This window comes from Diabrotica virgifera, chromosome 7, assembly GCF_917563875.1.
Source record: "Diabrotica virgifera virgifera chromosome 7, PGI_DIABVI_V3a".
NCBI classification, from domain to species: Eukaryota; Metazoa; Arthropoda; class Insecta; order Coleoptera; family Chrysomelidae; genus Diabrotica; species Diabrotica virgifera.
The window spans coordinates 247,003,423-247,023,475 of NC_065449.1; the positions used below are offsets into that span (position 1 = coordinate 247,003,423).

At 32.1% G+C, this 20,053-nt stretch overlaps 1 protein-coding gene across 1 annotated transcript in view; it reads left to right on the forward strand.

Annotated features, from left to right (window-relative positions):
- Positions 1-20,053, forward strand: part of LOC114326070 (octopamine receptor beta-2R-like) — a 951,551-nt gene that overhangs the window by 769,942 nt on the left and 161,556 nt on the right. The window contains exon 5 of the mRNA XM_028274268.2: positions 9,678-9,719. The gene's annotated coding sequence lies outside the window, so the exon portion shown is untranslated. The remainder of the gene's footprint in view (positions 1-9,677; positions 9,720-20,053) is intronic.

Here is a 20,053-nt window from a genome sequence, read left to right on the forward strand (position 1 = left end):
AATAACGTATTTTGATTGGTTCAAAATTACAGGTGTGGAATTTTCACAATAATTTGTTGCACTTAAATCTTATATCGAACAGCGACGGCTCTCCAGTATCCGTGAAAGGAACACGTGGATCGCATCTTAACTCAGTAGCTTTATTAGTGCTACTTCGTATGGAAGTGAAGTTTATTTAATTTACGAGTAGGTACACCGCATAACCCCTCTGCATATAAATGAGGTAGGATTTATTTTCTACTTAGGGGTAGTAATTGTTGGTGACGGTGGTAAATTACACGTTTAAGAAAGACTAGATGTTAGATCTAATTTACTAACTCATTAACTAAAATTCATTTAATTTTTTTTTTAAATTGGCAGCTTATACAGGGTGATGAACTTTTGTGACAAATGTTGTTCTGAAGCTATTTCCTTGTGGCATTTTGTAATTAACTATTCTAAATAGGAAATAAGCTACAATTTAACTAATAAATGATTTTATTAACGTTTCGACGTCCAAATCGGACATCGTTGTCAAAATACAAAATATTGGTAAATTAAACAAAAATGTTGTTGTTTAGTAAAAAATTCTTATAATAGGTAATTTAATTTAATCTGACCCATTTGTATCGGCAATTCAGATATATATTACCTATACTTTTTAAAATAGAAGACTTTAAAATGATATTGCCACTATTTTTGAGTTGCGTTATGAATGTAATCGAATGAACTATCTTTCAGTAAAGTCGTTCCAGGAACGCAACTCATAAATTTTGGCAATATCATTTTAAAGTCTTCTACTTTAAAATGTATAATATGTGTCTGAATTGCCGATATAAATGAGTCAGATTAAATTAAATTATTAGAAGAATTTTTTACTAAGCAACAAAATTTTTGTTTAATTTACTAATATTTTGTATTTTGACAAAGACATGCGATTTGGACTTCGAAACCTTAATAAAATAATTAATAAAATAATTTTTTGGTTAAATTGAGGCTTATTTTGTCACAAAGTCCGTTATATCTTTTATTAGAGATCCCAAAAAAGCTTCAATTGTTCACATGCAAAAAATAATCTTATATTTTTTACTGTATTAAACACTTAATTACAATCCATAGTTTTAAATAATTCCTAAGACAACTGTGACTAACAGTTAGTACAGTAGGGTTTCATCCCTACCCAGTACAGACAGTATGCTTTAAATTGACAACTGGGGATTCTCTCTGCACTGTTGGCCAGAAAAGGCAACAGAAGTGCATCTATTATGTTAACTTTCGTTGCCAACGCATATATATCAGTACGCGAATGTTCCTCTGGGTTTAACTATTAATGCGAACCTTTCTATGGATTCAAATATTATCACGAAATTTTTCTGGGTTCAATTATGGCTGAACAAACGCTTTTTCTCTCTGCGCAATAGTTAAGACGCTGATCCGATATAGAAAAACCGCTAATCCATTAAAAACAATTAAACCTTGTACGAGAAGAAACCTTGCGTGAAACACGCATATGTGTTTGATCGAGACGTGGGTGAACAGTAACCAAACAGTGACTTCATTGATATATCACATATGTATTATTTCTGCGACTGACCGACATGGGCATAAACATAAACGGGGAAAAGCTTGCCTATAGTCGGTTCGCTAGACTCAGACGCAACTGGCTAGATATTTTAGTCGATAATTTTTTTGTTTTTTGCCAATTTTGCAAAAATTGGCAAAATTACTAACTATTTAGTGATCATCAACTATTTAGTAATTATTTTTTGCCAATTTTACTAAAATTGGCAAAATTACCGACTAAAATATCTAGAAAGTTGCGTCTGAGTTTAGCGAACAAACTATACCTGAGGCTTGCAGATGATATTGTACTAATAGCTGATAGGATTGATGAGGCCAAAGAACTTTTAAATCAGCTCTACCTTTCCTCGCTAGAAAGGGGATTAAAAATAAATATATCTAAAACCCAGCTGATGACAAATCTTGTAGGAACAAAATCCACAAACCAGGTAATGGCCTATAAATGCCTAGGTCATGAGATTCTCATACGAAAAGAAAACCTATCCGTCTTATAAGACTGACCTGGGAGTCTTCGGCAAGTTGAACCATATTTTCAAATCGTCTGACATACCAATATGGCTTAAAAGAAAAACCTTTAATTAGTGTGTTTTGCCAGTGTTGATTTACGGTGCGGAAACGTTGACCATGACAAGGAGAACAGTGCAAAAGATCCATGTGTCTCACAGGGCGCTGAAGTGTGCTATGTTGGGCGTTTCACTGTGAGACAAGATCCCGAACCGCCAGCTACGACAAAGATCGGGAGTGACTGATGCAGTAGAGAGAATGGCAATACTCATATTGAACTAGGCAAGTCACGTGACTTGAATGACAGATAACAGATGGATAAAGCGGAAACTGGAATGGATACAAGAGATGAGGCCTACCAAAGCAGAGGTCGCCGGTCGTCCAACAACACGTTGGACTGATGATCTAAAACGTTGTCATATGAACTGGATGCAAGAGGCACAAGAAGGTAAATAGATGGAAAATTATTAGGGAGGTCTATGTCCAGCAGTGGACAAGCGAAGATTGAGTGATAACTATTTTTGCGGCTAGAATGTGGCATTCCAGTTCAAACTTTTTAACCGGAAGTGATATAAAAACCAGAAGTATATATTTATTTTCGTCTTGCTAAGGCGCGTCGAATCAAATTGACAACAAAAATCTGTTGATTGGATGAAAAATAAACGTTTCTTCAAATAAACCTTTGTATTCTTTCGCAAGTGTTCCAGAATTATAAATAAAATTATACAGGATAAAAGTTGAGGAAATAGAAAGGGAAGAGAAAATTAATATATTTTTAAATCCATCTTTTAATAATTGCAAAAGAGATAAAGATTTATTTATGAGGATTATAATGCATGGTAACTTAAAAAAAATCTGACTTGCACAACGAAAAATGTAACCAGTAAATTATTCTTCGACTGTTGTCAAGGTTAGAAATTCATTATTAAACGATCGTAAGTAAGTAAAACTTTTCTCCCTGTAGATACACAAGTTCTCTTGAGTATTATAGATTGCTGGAGAGTTTCACCGCTGTTTGTTTTGAATCCTTTCAATAATAAAAAAGTAATAAAAGCGATGAGATTACATTTCCTTGTTACAAAGTAGATGAATGTGTACAAAAGGTAAATTTAGTAGTCGACTTGAAGTGAGTCTGATTTCCCAACTCTCGGAAGCAAAACCACGTAAAATATCTGCCTCGAAAAACATTGTGTGTTTGCGATGAAAACTGAGATTTGTTGGTAGTAACTAATTCTCCGACGGGCCATAAAACAAGCTTAAATTTGAAATTATTAAATCCCCACGGATGTTTTGCTTTCTGGAAGTTAATTTATCATCAAAGAAATATGGGGTGGTTATCAGCTACTGGTACGGAATACGGAATACGGAAATCTACATGCCACAAAGCTCTCGCAAAATACTAGACAGCGGAAAACTGAGGCAATTTGTAACAGAAAAAAAAACAGACAACGGAAATGCTAATAATTTTGTTTTAAAGTGGCATTAAGTGATATTAATTATTAAATATTATATACAGTATAATGTTAAAACTGTAATACTCTAGGCTAATTAGCAAAATACAAGAAAAAGTTATTTACCAGCAACTTTATTGCTGGAATCGAATGTTATTATTGTATATATTAATTATATAGATAGTCCGTCCGCTATAACTTTTCCCATGCGGTACGATTCATTTTCAATCAAATTAAGTCAAAACATAAATTGAAACGAACGTCGATATGTATATACATTTTGTATACTGTATACTATATACTACACACATCGGCGTACGTTTCACTTTCTGTTTTGACTTAATTTAATTGAAAATGTAGCGTACCGCATGGGAAAAGTTATAGCGGATGGAGTATATGCAAAGTCCGCAGATAGTGTGCTACTTATTTTATAAACAAAATGGCGACCGAAAATTGTGTTTTTTTCAATTTTTGCTCCATAAATCCAAAGATTACTTTACACCAAAAACACCTAAATAAAAATTCACCGTAATTAAATTCTGCATAGAGACGTGTTTTTCCCGATTTACTTCGACGAAAATTTTCCCCGGAAAATGCAGGTTTTTCCAACAAAATCTTTAATTTTCAATTAAAATTTTAGATAAGTAATTGTTTATCAATAGTTAAATAATTGGTAATATAAAAGCTCTTTTTGTATAGATTATAATTCCAGAAGCCGATTGAAATTGAAAGAACAGTTTAGCAACAATTAAATTGTTAATTAGAAATTTACGAATATTTTAAAATTATAAACAATTTTTTGGCTTATAAACAAATAGAATATCTCGGTAAATATTAAATTAAATTAAATCATGAAAACGGTATTAGAAAAAAACCGGCAGGATGTTTCATTTAAAAGAAAAAACGTTTCATTGTGATGAGTGGTTCGTGAGATACAACCGGGCAAAGTTGACCGGCATTTATGGCAAAGATATAAAAAATAGGATCATAATTTTCGAACCATCACCTTTTTGTTTTTGTCCTTTTTCTCCACACCAATTTTCATATCTTTAAAATACTCGTAACATATATTAATATAATAAAAACTATCGATATTACGAGTGAAAATTGCCAAAAATAGCAAAATATCAAAAATTAGGTTGGAGAAAATGTAATTTTCTCAAAGTTCAAAATCGGTATACGTTAAAAAAATGCGTTTTCTTGTAGATCCATTTAACTAACGCATTATTAAATGTTAATCTTGGTTTTCTTTTGTTATAGTAGATTAATTTATTCATAAGAAAGGAAAACTACATAATTTTTTCCAGTTGTAGACTTTTTTTGGATAAAATTACAACAATTGTACCTTTTAACGTTAAAATATTCTCATTTGAAAGCGGTATAATTATTTAAACAATCTTTATTTAAACAAATTAAAAATTTATGTTATAATAAATAAATTAATTTATTATAACAAAACAAAAGCAAGTTTGACATTTAATAATGCGTTAGTTAGATGTCTCTACTCGAGTTATTAAGGAACAAAAAAGAATGAAAAAAATTCATTCAGAAGCCGAGAAAATGCATTTTTTAATGTATACCGATTTTGAACTTTGAGATTACATTTTATCCAACCTAATTTTTGATTGGAATTTTGCTATTTTTGGCAATTTTCACTCGTAATATCGATAGTTTTTATTATAATAATATATGTTATGAGTATTTTAAAGATACGAAAATTGGTGTGGAGAAAGAGACCAAAAACAAAAAGGCGATGGTTTGAAAACTATGATCCTATTGTTTATATCTTTGCCGTAAATGCCGGTCAACTTTGACCGGTTGTATCTCAGGAACCACTAATCACAATTAAACGTTTTTTCTTTTAAAAGAAACGCCCTACCATTTTTTTCCAATACTTTTTTCATGATTTAATTTAATTTAACATTTCCCGAGATATTCTATTTGTTTATAAGCCAAAAAGTTGTTTATAATTTAAAAATATTCCTGAGGCCGCTTAAATAGTCCAATTTCAATTCTGTAAAGTACATTATAGCTACAGTGTCTTTTTATACAAAAATCATAGTTATTCTTATGTATCATAATAATTATTGTGGTTATTATAGCGACCGAAAATTTCTAATTAACATTTCAATTTTTGCTAAACTGTTTACTCAATTTCCATCGGCTTCTGGAATTATAATCTATACGACAAGAGCTTTTACATTACCAAGTTATTTAATTATTGATAAACAATTACTTATCTAAAATTTTAGTTGAAAATTAAAGATTTTGTTGAAAAAACCCGCATTTTCCGGGGAAATTATCGTCGAAGTTAATCTGGAAAAATACGTCTCTATGCAGAATTTAATTACGGTGAATTTTTATTTAGGTGTTTTTGGTGTAAAGTTAAAATCTTTGGAGTTACAGAGCAAAAATTGAGAGAAACACGATTTTCGGGCGCCATATTGTTTATAAAAAAAGTAGCACACTATCTGCGGATTTTGCATACCTATATTATTAATAAATACAATCATAAGATTCGATTGCAACAATAAAATTGATGTTAAATAACTTTTCCCAAAAATAGCCTATTCTCCGATAATCTGCCCAGACTATAAGTAAATGTAAAATTAAGGAATATGAAAATTTGTCACTTCGGAAAATCGTTCTCAAAATATAAAACATTACTAACTTAAACAAATCTTGTTTTTGTGGCTTGGTAAAAAATTCTTCTAATAATTAATCGGGTATAAAATCTGTCAGTCATAACTCTATCACTAATAAGTTTCAATGAAATTTGGCTTGTTTGCTGAGTAGAGGACCCACTCCGCTCTCTGTTTGGGTATGGTTTTGACCATTGCCCAACCATGTTACTTCCGATAGACCAATAAAGCTTAATTTAATTCTTTTACTGCTAGAGCCAGTTTAGAAATCTCATACAGAGTTTTAACATTCCAGCAACCAAATCGTGTCCGTGTTTTCGGTGATGCCAAAGTCGTCAACATTTGATCCGTCCGGTTTGTTTCTACCAAAGTATCAGTAATAAGAATTTAAGTTGGGTAGGTTATTGGCCTTACGCACCCGAGTCTGGTGCCGGGGCTGCCGGCTGTAGCTTCCAGACAAGCCTCAGATGGTAGTGGTCCTGGAGGTGGCAACGACGTTTCCTTCGTGCGAGATGCTAAGGTTATACCGCCTATACTCGGTCCAACCCCCTATACTCGGTCCAATAATAAATACACGAGGAATATTTGTGCGAATACGATAATCACTCAGGCGAAGAGTCGAATGTTGTGTCACATCTCAACGAATTCATTTTGAGCATATATTGTATATTAGAGCCTATTTTAAAAATGCTTTTAGCGTCACTTTGCGTTATTGTTCTGGTTTAGTGTGACTTTATTAGATAGTCCTTGATAAGGTATTAAAGAAAGGGAAATACGTGTTTAGGTTTTTTTTTTCATAAAAACGGCACAAATTTAACGAGAAATTCAAAAATACATAGTTTTTAATTTAAAGTATCTCAGATGTGTACCATTTTTTTTTTAATTATGACCATTACCTGCATGCGTGCCAATGATGAAAATAAAATTCATTGTTTTATGTCAAAAAATGCAGAATAATTACTGCTTAGAACCCACCAAATTTTATTTGCACATATTAACCGGCTTCAACCCAAAAAGGAAATCGTCAATTTGTAAGAAAAGTTTCAACGCCCTGTATCTCGGAAACGAAGGATTTTTGGACATAGATATAGTAAGCTCTCATATTTTCATGCAGAATTATCCCCTGTTTATCGCTCTTATTGACTAACACCCTGTATAATCCTTGTCTCCCCATTTCAATTGTATAATAACTTCCTATGCTAAATTTACAAATAATTTTATTATCCCGGCTGTGGACTAGAAACTGTACTAAGAACAAACTAAGTTCTAACTTGTTTAAGTCGGTCTGATGCGCTGCTACATAAAACAACAATTCTGAACATGTAATTTTAGTTGCGAGGATGGTTCGCCTACTACACAAAACTAGAATAGTTCAGTGGTAAAAGGTTTCTAAACTCTATTTGAGTTCCTTAATTTGTATTAGTGTAGCAATTTCGTTTTACAATAAATGGTTGATAATGTATAGGGTGTATCTATATTCGTATATAATGTATAAAACGCTTTACCAGAAGAAGCACTTAATAACTGATAACTTATAAATAACTGATAAATATATAAATAAATAATTGATAAACTAAAAGAAATAGCAAACATAATAAACAGTTACAAACGCATAGTTTGGAATCTATTAAAGCAGCGAGAATCACACATAAAAAAATATATCCGAAATTTTACAAAATAATAATCCCAAATTTCTAAATATAGACGATCACAATAATTTAATAACAGATTCGGTTAAAAACGTACAACTTAAGCTCTACAACAGCCCTATATAAGACCACAAGGCAATTTCACGACACAAGTAATGACTCACATAAATCAGAGATCTGAAGTACTTTAACCTGTTAGAGTGTCAGAAGTAAGAGCAAAGAAAAGTGATACAGCGCTAATATCTCTTTTAATGATAAACATTAACTGATGTCTTGTACACACCTTCTCAAGGTGAACTTAGTTAATTACGACTTCACTCAAAATTAAATTTAGTTACTAGATTCACCCAGTGACTCCGAGGATAGAGAGGAATATAAAAATAAAGGTATGGACCTCAAATTCACCATACAAGTTCGAGTCGAAGACTTAAATCAAGTGTCTTCCCTACCAGATCCTGGTCATTCCTCTAGCAATGACCAATCTCATATAAATAGTGGGCACCAAATATTCGCTTACCCATATTTACTGGAAATTGCACTAAATATCCTTCGTTTAGTGACTTATTGATTATCAATAATTCACACTTATCAAATGCTGAGAAATTCTTTTAAATATCGATGATTCCAACAGAGTTGCCATTTAATTTTAAACTTCTATAATTCTCCTTGCATTTGGCTTGTGGAATGACGATAAACAAATCGCAGGAGCAGTCATTGGAAGTATGCGGAATCAACTTTTATTTTCCACAAACTGAAAAGTCTCAGATGCAGAATACATTATAATAAAAATTAAAATGGTAAATAGTTATTTAAATCTGAAACTTTTCTTGTTGAAATATCTTTCTGGTACATCTTTAATCTGCGACTTTTACAATTTATAAAACAGCAGACGACGAATATAGAAAACAAAAAGGGCTGTACTATATGCAGTCACATTCCGTTTTCATTCGTCTAGGAAAAGGACAGAAAGAAACTTCCTAGTAATCAAATCAGAGTAAAGATAGAAAAGTAAAACATGGCTTTGCTTGCTTTCGATTCAGAGGGATGCACAATTGCTGGACAGCTGTTTCTGTCATTGCAGGCTTCCTCAAGAGCGCTAGCGTGCACACCTCTGAATCGAAAACCAGTTTCAGAGGTGTGCACGCTAGCGCTGTTGAGGAAGCCTGCAATGGTAGAAACAGCTGCCCAGCGATTGTGCATCCCTCTGAATCGAAAGCAAGCAAACCGTCTTTTACATTTATTTTCCACTTTTCGATCGTGTACGTTTATGCATCGCGTTTTCGCGCGTCGGAAAATCGTTGGAAAAGTACAATCGGTATACCTCACTATTATTTACTTATGGGAAGAGAAGTGATCAAAGGTAGTGAATATTGATTATTCATTGCTCATAGTGCATAAGATATACTAAGTATATGATTTCGATTAAGAAAACTAATAAAAATTGAGATTATTTTGACACAGTCGTGGACAATCATTAATAAACAGAAGTACAGTACGTATACATAACGTAAAACACAGATTTGTTATAAGAATCGCATAAATATTTGTATATACAGAAAACAAATACATATCACTACAAATTATAAAATATCACTTCATTTTTCAAGTTCTCTTACCATCTTAACAATCTTACAATAACTTATAGAATTCCTTTTTTGAAAAAAGTTTATATAGTTTCGCTAGAAAATAAACAGTATTTATATCTAAAAGTATTAAAAAAAGTTTTTACTAATTGCATAAATATATTATAAGGGCGCTTTAAATTCCCGGATATTTAATCTAGTCCGATTAGTCTATTTTAACAAATCCTATAAATCCTTAAACCGAGAGTGGCTAGCTAGTAGGGTATTAAATTTAAAACTTTGTTTCAGGTCCGGCAATATGTGGAGCATCTGCGAATGTGGAGTTATATGGTGAGTCATTTGCGTTATTATTTCCTGCTGTCTATTTCATTTTAGTTTCCGTGCTTTTGATTAACATTTAAAGCAGTGATTTTGCAAAGCTTAAAATTAACTCGAGCGGCAAGTACGAGCGAATCGTTTAGCTTTATTACTTTCATTTTGTTTCGTGAAATTCAGACGAGTTAAAAAGTTTCAAAGCGTTTAAAACAACAACCTCATAGATTAAATAAATTAGAAGTGTTGAAAAACCATTTATAATAACGTATGAAAGGGCCTTAGTCATGTATTAGATAATTGGTGTTGTTATAATATTGTACAGTAGTTAACGTACTCAGCCGGCCTACACCAAACTTTTGCGTAGAATTAATTACCAGGCAATAATTACGAGTACAATCTTAATAGTTAGTTACGAAATAAAAATAATCTTAAATAACTTCTTGCACGATCTTAGGGTAATCGGTCTATTTTTACTTCGTTGCGCTTTATTTTGTTAGTTCAATGTCAACCGTGCCCTGGGTCGCAAACTTAGCTTCGTCGACAAGTTTGGTAATATATAATATTCACAAACATTACACATGCTATTTTTAAAATAAGTCTTACACGCAAAAATATTGAATTGTTTTAAATCTACAAATATTTCGTGAAATATCTAATACATACTTTATAAAAGTGTTTATTATTTCAGGCTTATCGATTACCATTTACTTTGTTTTTTTTTTTTCGTATTAAGATCCTGTATAATATTCTCTACTTATGTCTGATATACGCAACATTATTGTTTGTAAAACATCCAAGGTATCTACAAAAACTACTTCATCGTCGGCATATCTAATGTTGTTTACACTCACTCTATTGAAATACGCCTTCCTGTAGTTTTTCCAGTGCTTTCTCGAACAGATATTCAGAGTACACATTAAATAACATTGGGGACATAATGCATCCTGGTCTCACTCCTCTTTCTATTGACACTGTCTACTGTCTGTCAGCTGGTCATCTGCTTTAATGTAGGTAGGCAGTTCTCCAAATTAAATATTTTAAAAATTTTAGTTATGTTTTGCATTCTTCCATAAATATAGATCTTCTTCTAACCGGGTAATCAATTCTTTTTTATTTAAACAATATAACGACACCTAATCTACAAGATTAATCAGTGTTTTTTCTTTAACCTAATTTCCCTAAAAATGTTTGTAAACTAGATGTCACCTGGTCCATCCTAGCTTTTTTTTTACATGAAATGCCCACTCCCTTGTTGTGGCTACACAGCACAGCACTGACTCTGCTTTTCACTAATTGCTCACGTCTTTGTTGTGGCTACAATACACTGCACAACACTAACTAAGCCCGGCACAACTTCACACATTACACGAGCTCGAACGGTTTAGTCCTCTTGAGCTTTCGCATCTGGGGTTCGTTGACAAGAAGCTGAAGTGCTTCATGGTTGGGATGCTTATGAAGCCTCTATTCATGTCTCCTGGCGACTTTCTTAATTTCATTTGGAATAGATTCGATTTTAAGATCTCTACGCAAATCGTCATTCCGAACATACCAAGGAGCACATACAATATTCCTTAATATTCGGTTCTGGAGCGTTTCTAAATTGCGGTAATTACTTTTTTTGGTACAGCCCCATAATTGTAGGCCATATCTGCCTTTCTGGATGGAAAGTTGAGAGTACCTACCTATTAGCCAATACATATTTTTGTACTTTATCTTCAACTGTTCAGTTTTCTTTTTAACGTAAAGATTAATCAATTAATCTTAACCCTTAAGCACTAACATCTTAAATCAATGGCGCAAACACTAACTAACCGCCTGACAGACGGGTTTCACATTTTACTGGTTATTTTTCTTTTGTTAAATATTATAATGCAAAAAAATATTTCGATGATTTACTGAAAGTATTACTTATCTAAAAAACACAGTAATTGATCTAGTTTTTCTGTATTTATTAAACTACAAAACATTATAACAAGAATGGAAGGATTGTTTGTGTGACTTTTTATTCCTGAAAAAAAGTGGGATAAAAATGAAACAAATTAAAGAATTTTGATAAAAATTTACAATCGAGTTAAACAAAGAGTAATAAACATGAAAATAAAAAAAAATTTAAAAAATATTAAAACAAAAAAAAACTGACAGGCACTAAAATTTGTACAGTGTAGCAATGGTAGTCAGTGGCAACATTTTCATCACAAATTGATCCCACTTCGCTTACGTCGTCTTCTACCTCATCAAGTCATTTCAAAAGAGTTTCCTCATAGTCTTTATCCCCTTATTTGAACTTTTTGACGAACTGGGGCACATTATGTTAAATGACGAACTGGGCACAAACACTAACACCCCGTCTATTAGACGGAAATCACACTTTGAGTCTAAATATCTTTCGAATAACAACCTGCAGCAAATTGCTGAATTCAATACTAGTAAATAACAACCCAACTTGAAAAGTCATAAACGGATGACCTTCAAATTTTCTAGGAAGGGAAATATCCCACTTTCAACAAACGATGCCGTCTGAGAGACGGTGTATTAGGGTTAATAAGGGTTAATAAGTAAGTTTACATTACACAGTTTTTTTGTCATTTTTTCCACCTTTGTTAAAAATATTATCAAAAATAAAAAAAGTACCGAGACACGTTGATTTTTCTACACACTGTATAATCTTGACCGTAACATTGACATTTAAACATGTATTCTAGACGCCAGAACAAATATAAATGGGCCCAATTAAAGCAGAGGTCAAAAAACATCGTTATTCTAGAAAAACGATTTATTATCCGTTATTTGGAACAGTCGCTGAAGAATAAGGCAGGTGGTTAACAGATATATAAATAATATTACGAACACTAACTTTAAAAATAGGTTAATTGCCTTATAATGTTCTATTTTTCCACATTACGGCATAGTAACCCTAATTTATACACGACTGAAAAATATCTCTCGTGGTGGTATAAAACTCGAGTTATTGCTCTCTTTACGTACATTTTTATGGTCCATGGGAGAGAACCGTTTTAATTATCGATAAATCTTAAGAAATACATAAGCTGACATTTGTAATGATTTTGTTTGATAATAAATGTTTAGCACAGTGATAAAAACACAATGTGTTTCACGATACTGTCACACGAAATCAATTTCTCTGATTCCATAGGGGTTTTCTTAATATTGAGTCTTCGCTTGTATATATTTTTGATTTTGTTTGGTGTTATTTTAGGAAAATTTTTTCACCTAAAGGAAATTTTTTCCTTGTCCTATTTTTATCTCAAAATACTATTATTATGCTCTGTATTTTCTCTCGGTTATGAGATTGATCAGCCTTTTTGTTAATTCAATTAATTAATTAATTAATTTAATTGCTACTCATGGAAACGAAACCAAAATTTAATAAAACTTTCCAATAAAAAATATTCTCAGGGCTAATTGATTTTAATGTATCACCTTTAGTTTGTGGCTTCTAGTATTTCTCGTTGCTTACTTTATCCAGGACAAGACAGGGGAAGTAAATATACTCAAATTCATATAAATTTTATAAATATTATTTATTTATATACTATACCATAAATATAAGATTCAAAATGTATGCTAAAACTTTATTCTATTGTCAAAATATTCTTATCTAATAAAATTAATCTTTAATTCTACTATCTCCTTTTGCTTTTAACAAATTTTCATTTAAATGATTTGGTAGACTCTTCTTATTATTAAAAAAAAAACAATATTTAATTTACCTTTTAAATAGATTATTTATCTCTTCTATGAATTTATGAATGAATAAATTATGCTGTAAAAACTGTTAAATTGACAAAAAACAAATAAGGTATGTAATACACAATAACTCTCTCCTTTTCACAAATAATCTAACTAACCTTTTTTTATCTTCTTTACTTCTTTTCATGGATTGTGTTGTCCTCGGTTCTCCCACACGTGCTCCTCGGATGCTGCTACGGTCTTTCTCTTCCAAACTGTTTCACAAACAAAAAACAGCACTCGCTCGAAATCTCTCCTCTATTTCATCTCGATACACACATTATCAATCTTTATAATTCCAAGATTCTTTCTCTCAGCTCGATATCTTGTGCAAAATTGATACAAACCGGCTACTCGTTCCAGACAGAAAACTGGAATCTATTCGGACACGAGGAGATTGTACTTCTCGACTCGATCACGAATCTGCTTACACGGCCACCAAATTCACCATTTTACACAAAATTACTATTTTTCAAACTGGACTGCTCCTTTCCGATCTTCATTACACAGTAAATCTTTTTCCTTCATTAATCTGAGACTCAACCACTCTGTTCTCCCTTCATCAATCTCTTCGCCAATCACAAGCATTCTCTCTACACATTACATCCCTACTTTCATTTCTTAAGAACAAATAGTGTTGTATTCAAATTTTCTGTATACAAATGTGAACCGGTACGTTTCAGTTAATATGATATATTAACTTTTAAGAAAGATGGCTCAAAGAAATCAGTGTTTTAGGAGAAAAAAATTCTTCTCTCGGTGTACGTGTTCTTTCCTCATGTTCCAATTATTTCTATTAGATTCAAATCCGGAGCCGTATTCTTCTTTAGTGGAAAAATGTAACCAACATGATGGAAAACAAACAAACACCTCTAAAAAGCAAAGTAATATAAAACAAGGACTAAGCCAAATTTATTACTATTTTATTTTACGTCAGGATATCTTTGTCCTGCAACAAATGAGGACCGTGCTTAAATTCTATATATTACCCTAAGCGAGGCACAATAAAACAAAAGCATGCACAACAAAACATAGTGACATAAAAAATCCCTCATATTTCAATGACGCAACATATCTTTCTTGGAATTATTTTAAAAAAATATCCCAAAGAATATATCTTCGCCATGGATTAGGAGTGCGGGTCCTATATCTCTGCCGCGCTCATATATTTCTGTTATCTGCTATTGTCTTGCTTATTTCTAGAGTGTGTGTAGGTATTTTTTGCCGGAATTTGTACAAAACAGAAGCCAGAAAACAAAATCAATTTTATTACGACCATCTTCAAAGATTTCTCTTTCATAGAGAAAAGGCGTGACGGCGAGAGGCAAACTCAATATAATCTGATAGAATTTGGCACACAAGTCGTTGTGTTTCTAACAGTGGTGTTTGCAGGAAATGGAACAAAAAGGCAAACCGTTTTTTTTTTGTTTTCGGGCTGCTAAAGAATTGCGAGTATTTTTTATTTTAACTCGAACAAAAACTATAAATTGTTGAAATTTATTTAGTGATTCCGTTTAAAAATTGTACAGTGAAATGTGAAGAAAATCTTTTTCAAGATATACTTCTTTAGGATCGAGAGTGAAATTTTATAATTCTGGGCGCATGCGCACACAGACAGTATGTAGTTCTTTGCTAATCTTTCAAATTATGTATATATCAGCGCAAATAAGTCATTAAAAGAATATACATATTAGGGTTTTTACTAAATGTATTATTTATTATAATTTTTGTGTCTTTGGATTTGCCTTCCTCGGGAGTAAGATAATAAAATATATCTTATAACATTTTTATACTTCACTTGATCTATTTGTCACCGTGATGTGTAATTATATCTGAGACGTCACGTAGACGGGGCTTGATAGCTTGGTTGGTAGAGCATTAAACCAGAGATCGAGAGGTCCCGGGTTCAAATCCCGGACGATTCATATTCTTTTTTTTTTAATTTTTGGTATTGTTTTAATAAAAATTTTTGAAAGAAAGTTAGTTTAATATTTAAATAAAATACAAATAAGCTGTTAAGTATATTTATTTCGTTGAAATTATATAATAGAAGTATAACTTCTTACGTGCGTACAAAGTACACACATATTTTTTTTTATTTAATTTAATTATACGATTTGTAGCTCCAACGTATAATTATTTAAAACCCTTGGTAGTTTACTATATTTCTTTCTACTAAAAACAGGGGAGAGTCTATGATAATATATTTACAGCTTTTGTCGTTTCACAAGTTTAAGTATGCTATCAGACTCTCAGTTAGCAGTTAGCAGTAGCTGTACTAATGGTATAGGTACTAACAGTATTTTGAGTTTTGCTCTCACACTATCAGTATGTACCTATCTGAAAAGCAAGTCTGGAAAAGATATCAACAGTGTAGAGATGAAAATAAAAAAGCAAAATAACAACAAATATTGAGAAATGTAATACAGCAAGTAAGGAAAGCAAATAAACTGAGCTGAAAAGAATTCGAGAGGATTGAAAGCAAATTACTAAACATAACAGAAAATTCTGGAATCGCATAAAGAATTTAAGAAAGAAAAAGGCAAGGAGCACTATGGAACCATAGACAAAAATAACCATTTGAAAATAGAGACTATAGAAATAGTATAAGTATGGAAATAATATTACGAAGATAAATTCAAACAAGAAGTAGACAGAAATGAAGGAGAAGAAAATAGACCAGAAGTGGAAGTGGAAGAGAAACCAGCGAAAGGAAGAAATGGAGAAGCCTATAAAAAATATTAGAATTGGGAAACCGGCAGGAGCGTACCAAATCGATCCAAAAATGATAAAATGGATTGGAGAAAAAGGATAGAACTGGCCATTACAGAAATTTAAGGGAGTATAGAGTAGAGAGAAAATCTCAGAAGACTATAAGAAAAAGATATACATACTAAAATGACAATAAAGATGCACTAGAAATAAACAAACTAAGACACGTTGAATGTTACAAGGAGTAGGCGCTAGAACTGAGCCTTGAGCCCTGTGGGACTCTTGCTTTTTTAGTGAACAGCTGATGGATAGAGGGTCAGCCATTTTTACATAGATAGACCAAGCAGATAAGTAAGAGTGAATTATTCTCAAAAAAGGAATAGGCACTATGGCTTGGAGTATGTTTTCGAGCAGACCAGCATGCCAGACCTGATCGAATAGTTTTTGTACATGTAGCAAGATGCCTAGAGCTTGCATGTTGTACTCATTAGTTGTCTGAGAGGTAGAGGTTGCGGCTTCTACCAATGTTTTTTAAGTGGAATAACCAGTCCTGAATCCATATTTGAAATCAGTGATGACCTAATAATATGTCTCGAGGTGTCCTACAAGTTTTTCTTTGAGATAGATCTTGTTTAGAGTAGTATTAAGTAATATTGGTCTGTTTTCTCTGATTTAGTGATTATGATTTTGCTGGAGATCTTCCAGGAAGTAGGAAAATATTTCAACTTGTATTAATTATGTTAGCTAGTAACGGGAAAATCTGTTCTGGATGTTGTTTAAGGCATCTCTTTTATATGACATCTAGCTGGGGGGCTGTTTTTTGGCCGAGGCTACACAGTCTACTGACGGTGTATGTATATGTTTGTATGTATCTGTATCTATATGTTATAGTCAAAGTCCGAATTTAAGGCACTCCTAGGTTTGACTAACAATCCTCAGGTCTGACTGACGATCTTAGTCAAAACCCGAAATAAATTACAGTTTCGGTCTTTGACTAGTCAAACCTAGGAGAGACTAAGTTGGTCAGGCAAAGGTCGAAATTTAATTTTATGAAATTGGGGTTTGACTGGTCAAACTGATCAGCTATTAAAATGTCGTAATTTGTTAGATCAGGTTTAATAAAACCTCATTTTTTAATTTTAATGTTTATTATTTTTATATTTTCGTAATTAAAATAAATAGTGTTTATTCTCACATGTTGAGGCATTATGGCATTTAGAGTTGCACAATACGTTAGACCTTCTTTACACTTACATAATTTTGAAGAGCATTTCTTATTGCACTAGCACTTTATAAAGCCTTGTCCTCCAAATTTATAATCTTTTGTACTAATTTCTCTTAGAGACATCTTAACGTCTGGAACATCTTCGAAATTAAGAAAATTCTCTTTGCATTCTCTTATTTGATTTCTTGAAAAAAGAATGTTTATTGTCCGCATTTCGTACCAACTCTATATAAACCGTCAATTGTTTTAGCTTTTATAATACCCAAAATATTTCAAGCATCTCCTTTGGCTATATCAAAGCTGGGGATAGGTATTGTTACACAGACAGAAAAGATTAACATACATATAGGAAAGAGGATTGAAGGTCTTCATGCCCATGCTAATACTATGAAACAATTAAGTGAAAAAAAATTTCCTTCAATTTCGACCCGAATAACTAACAATACCTATCCCCAGCTTTGATAGAGCCAAAGGAGATGCTCGAAATATTTTGAGTATCACACAAGATAAAACAATTGACGGTTTATATAGAGTTGGTACGAAATACGGAACAATAAACAAACTTGTTTCAAGAAATCAAATAAGAGAATGCAAAGAGAATTTTCTTAATTTTGAAGATGTTCCAGACGTTAAGCTGTCTCTAAGAGAAATGAGTACAAAAGATTCTAAATTTGGAGGACAAGGTTTTATAAAATGCTACTGCAATAAGAAATGCTCTTCAAAAGTGTAAAAGGTCTAACGTATTGTGCAACTCTAAGGGCCGGTTGTTCGAACGCTAATCAACAATGATAATTATCAAATAATTAATTACTGTCAATGTCAATTGTTAAAACATAATTAATTACAATTCTGAGACTATAATCAATTAATATAACAATAATTATTAACATAATTAATAATAAACCTCATAATTGTAATTAATTATGTTTTCAGCGACCCAAACAAAGTTGACATTGACAGTTTTGGTGACAGTAATTAAATATTTAATAATGATCATTGTTGATTAGCGTTCGAACAACCGGCCCTTAATGCCATAATGCCTCAACATGTAGGAACAAACATTTTTCTTTTAATTTTAATTACGAAAATATAAAAATAATAAAGCAGAAAAATTAAAAAATGACGTTTTATTAAACCTAATCTAACAAATTACAACATTTTAATAGCTGATCGGGGTTTGATAGTCAAACACCGATTTCATAAAATTAAATTTCGATCTTTGCCTGACCAACTTAGTCTCTCCTAGGTTTGACTAGTCAAAGGCCGAAACTGTACCTTTATTTCGGGCTTTGACTAAGATCGTCAGCCAGACCTGAGGATTGCCTAGTCAAACCTAGGAGTACCTGAAATTCGGGCTTTGACTATAACATATTGTTATGCTCTATTATATCTATTTAATTAGATTGATTAGCAAATTCTTACTTTAGTTAATTATTCGATTATTTTATTTATTGCCTATGTAAAACAAAAACTAAATTCAAATTAAATTTTCCAATCAATTTTATTCTCAGGGCTAATTTTGTATTGTATACAATACCTGTGATCTGTGGCTTCTAATATTTCTGATTGTTTACTTATTCCAGGGTGGAAACAGGGAAATTGAAAACACTCAATATCATATAAATGTAATCTTTTGTTTTTATCAAATAAGCCGTGTACATGTGATTCAAAAAATATTAAATTTAAACTTTGTTGCAACAATCTCTTACTTAATCAATTAAACTCTAACTCTGATATCTCCTTGTTTTGACAAAAAAATTATTTAATTAATTTATTATTTACTCATAATAAATTTAATAAAATTTACTTTTCTTCTTTTGACTTGATCTCTTAAATTTTAAATGACTAACTGCGTAAAAGAAAAGTTCAATAAACAAATAAACAAATATGGGTTTGATATAAACAAATTTTCTCCATTCCGACAAATAATTTGACTGACCTTTTTGTTTCTTCACTGCCTCGTTCTCTGGATTGCGCCGTTGTTGATTCTTCCAAACACGTACTCTCTGGATGTTGCGAAAAAGTCCCTCTCGTCACGACTGCTTCCAAAAATCATACAGGATTTGCTCGAATTCTGTTACTTAGTTTTCCTTGTTCGATATCTTGTGCAAAAAGATATTAATCAGCTACTCGTTCTAGACAAAACAAAGGAAGCTCCCTAGGACCAGGAAAATTGACTCTTCAACCGGTCGACAATTTGGTTTCAACTTGATTTTGCTCGCAAAGGCCGATTACACACACTCTACACTGATTACTAAACTTTTTAAAACAAAAAACTGGACTGCCTTCAACCGATGTTAATTACACAGTGACCTCTCGTCTCTCGCCAAATTCTGACTCCTCATTTCTTCTCCCTTCTACCTCATCTTTCCCACTCTATCAAAAAACACACCTCTCTCAAAACCATTCATACCCATTTCTTCTGAACCAAATATTTTTTCCACAGAACTTTCCCAATTTGTCATATTTCAAGAGATATCATAATTAGTTATTTCCTACTTTCTACTTTAATATCTAAACCTCATACAATGTGTATACCACATTAAAAACCTTCCCGGAAAGGATCTTAAAACCGTCTTTGTTTTCGACCACGATGTCCACTTTCTAATCACCGCATTGTTTGTTCATGTCCCATCCATTTCGTCGAATCATTTATTTATCA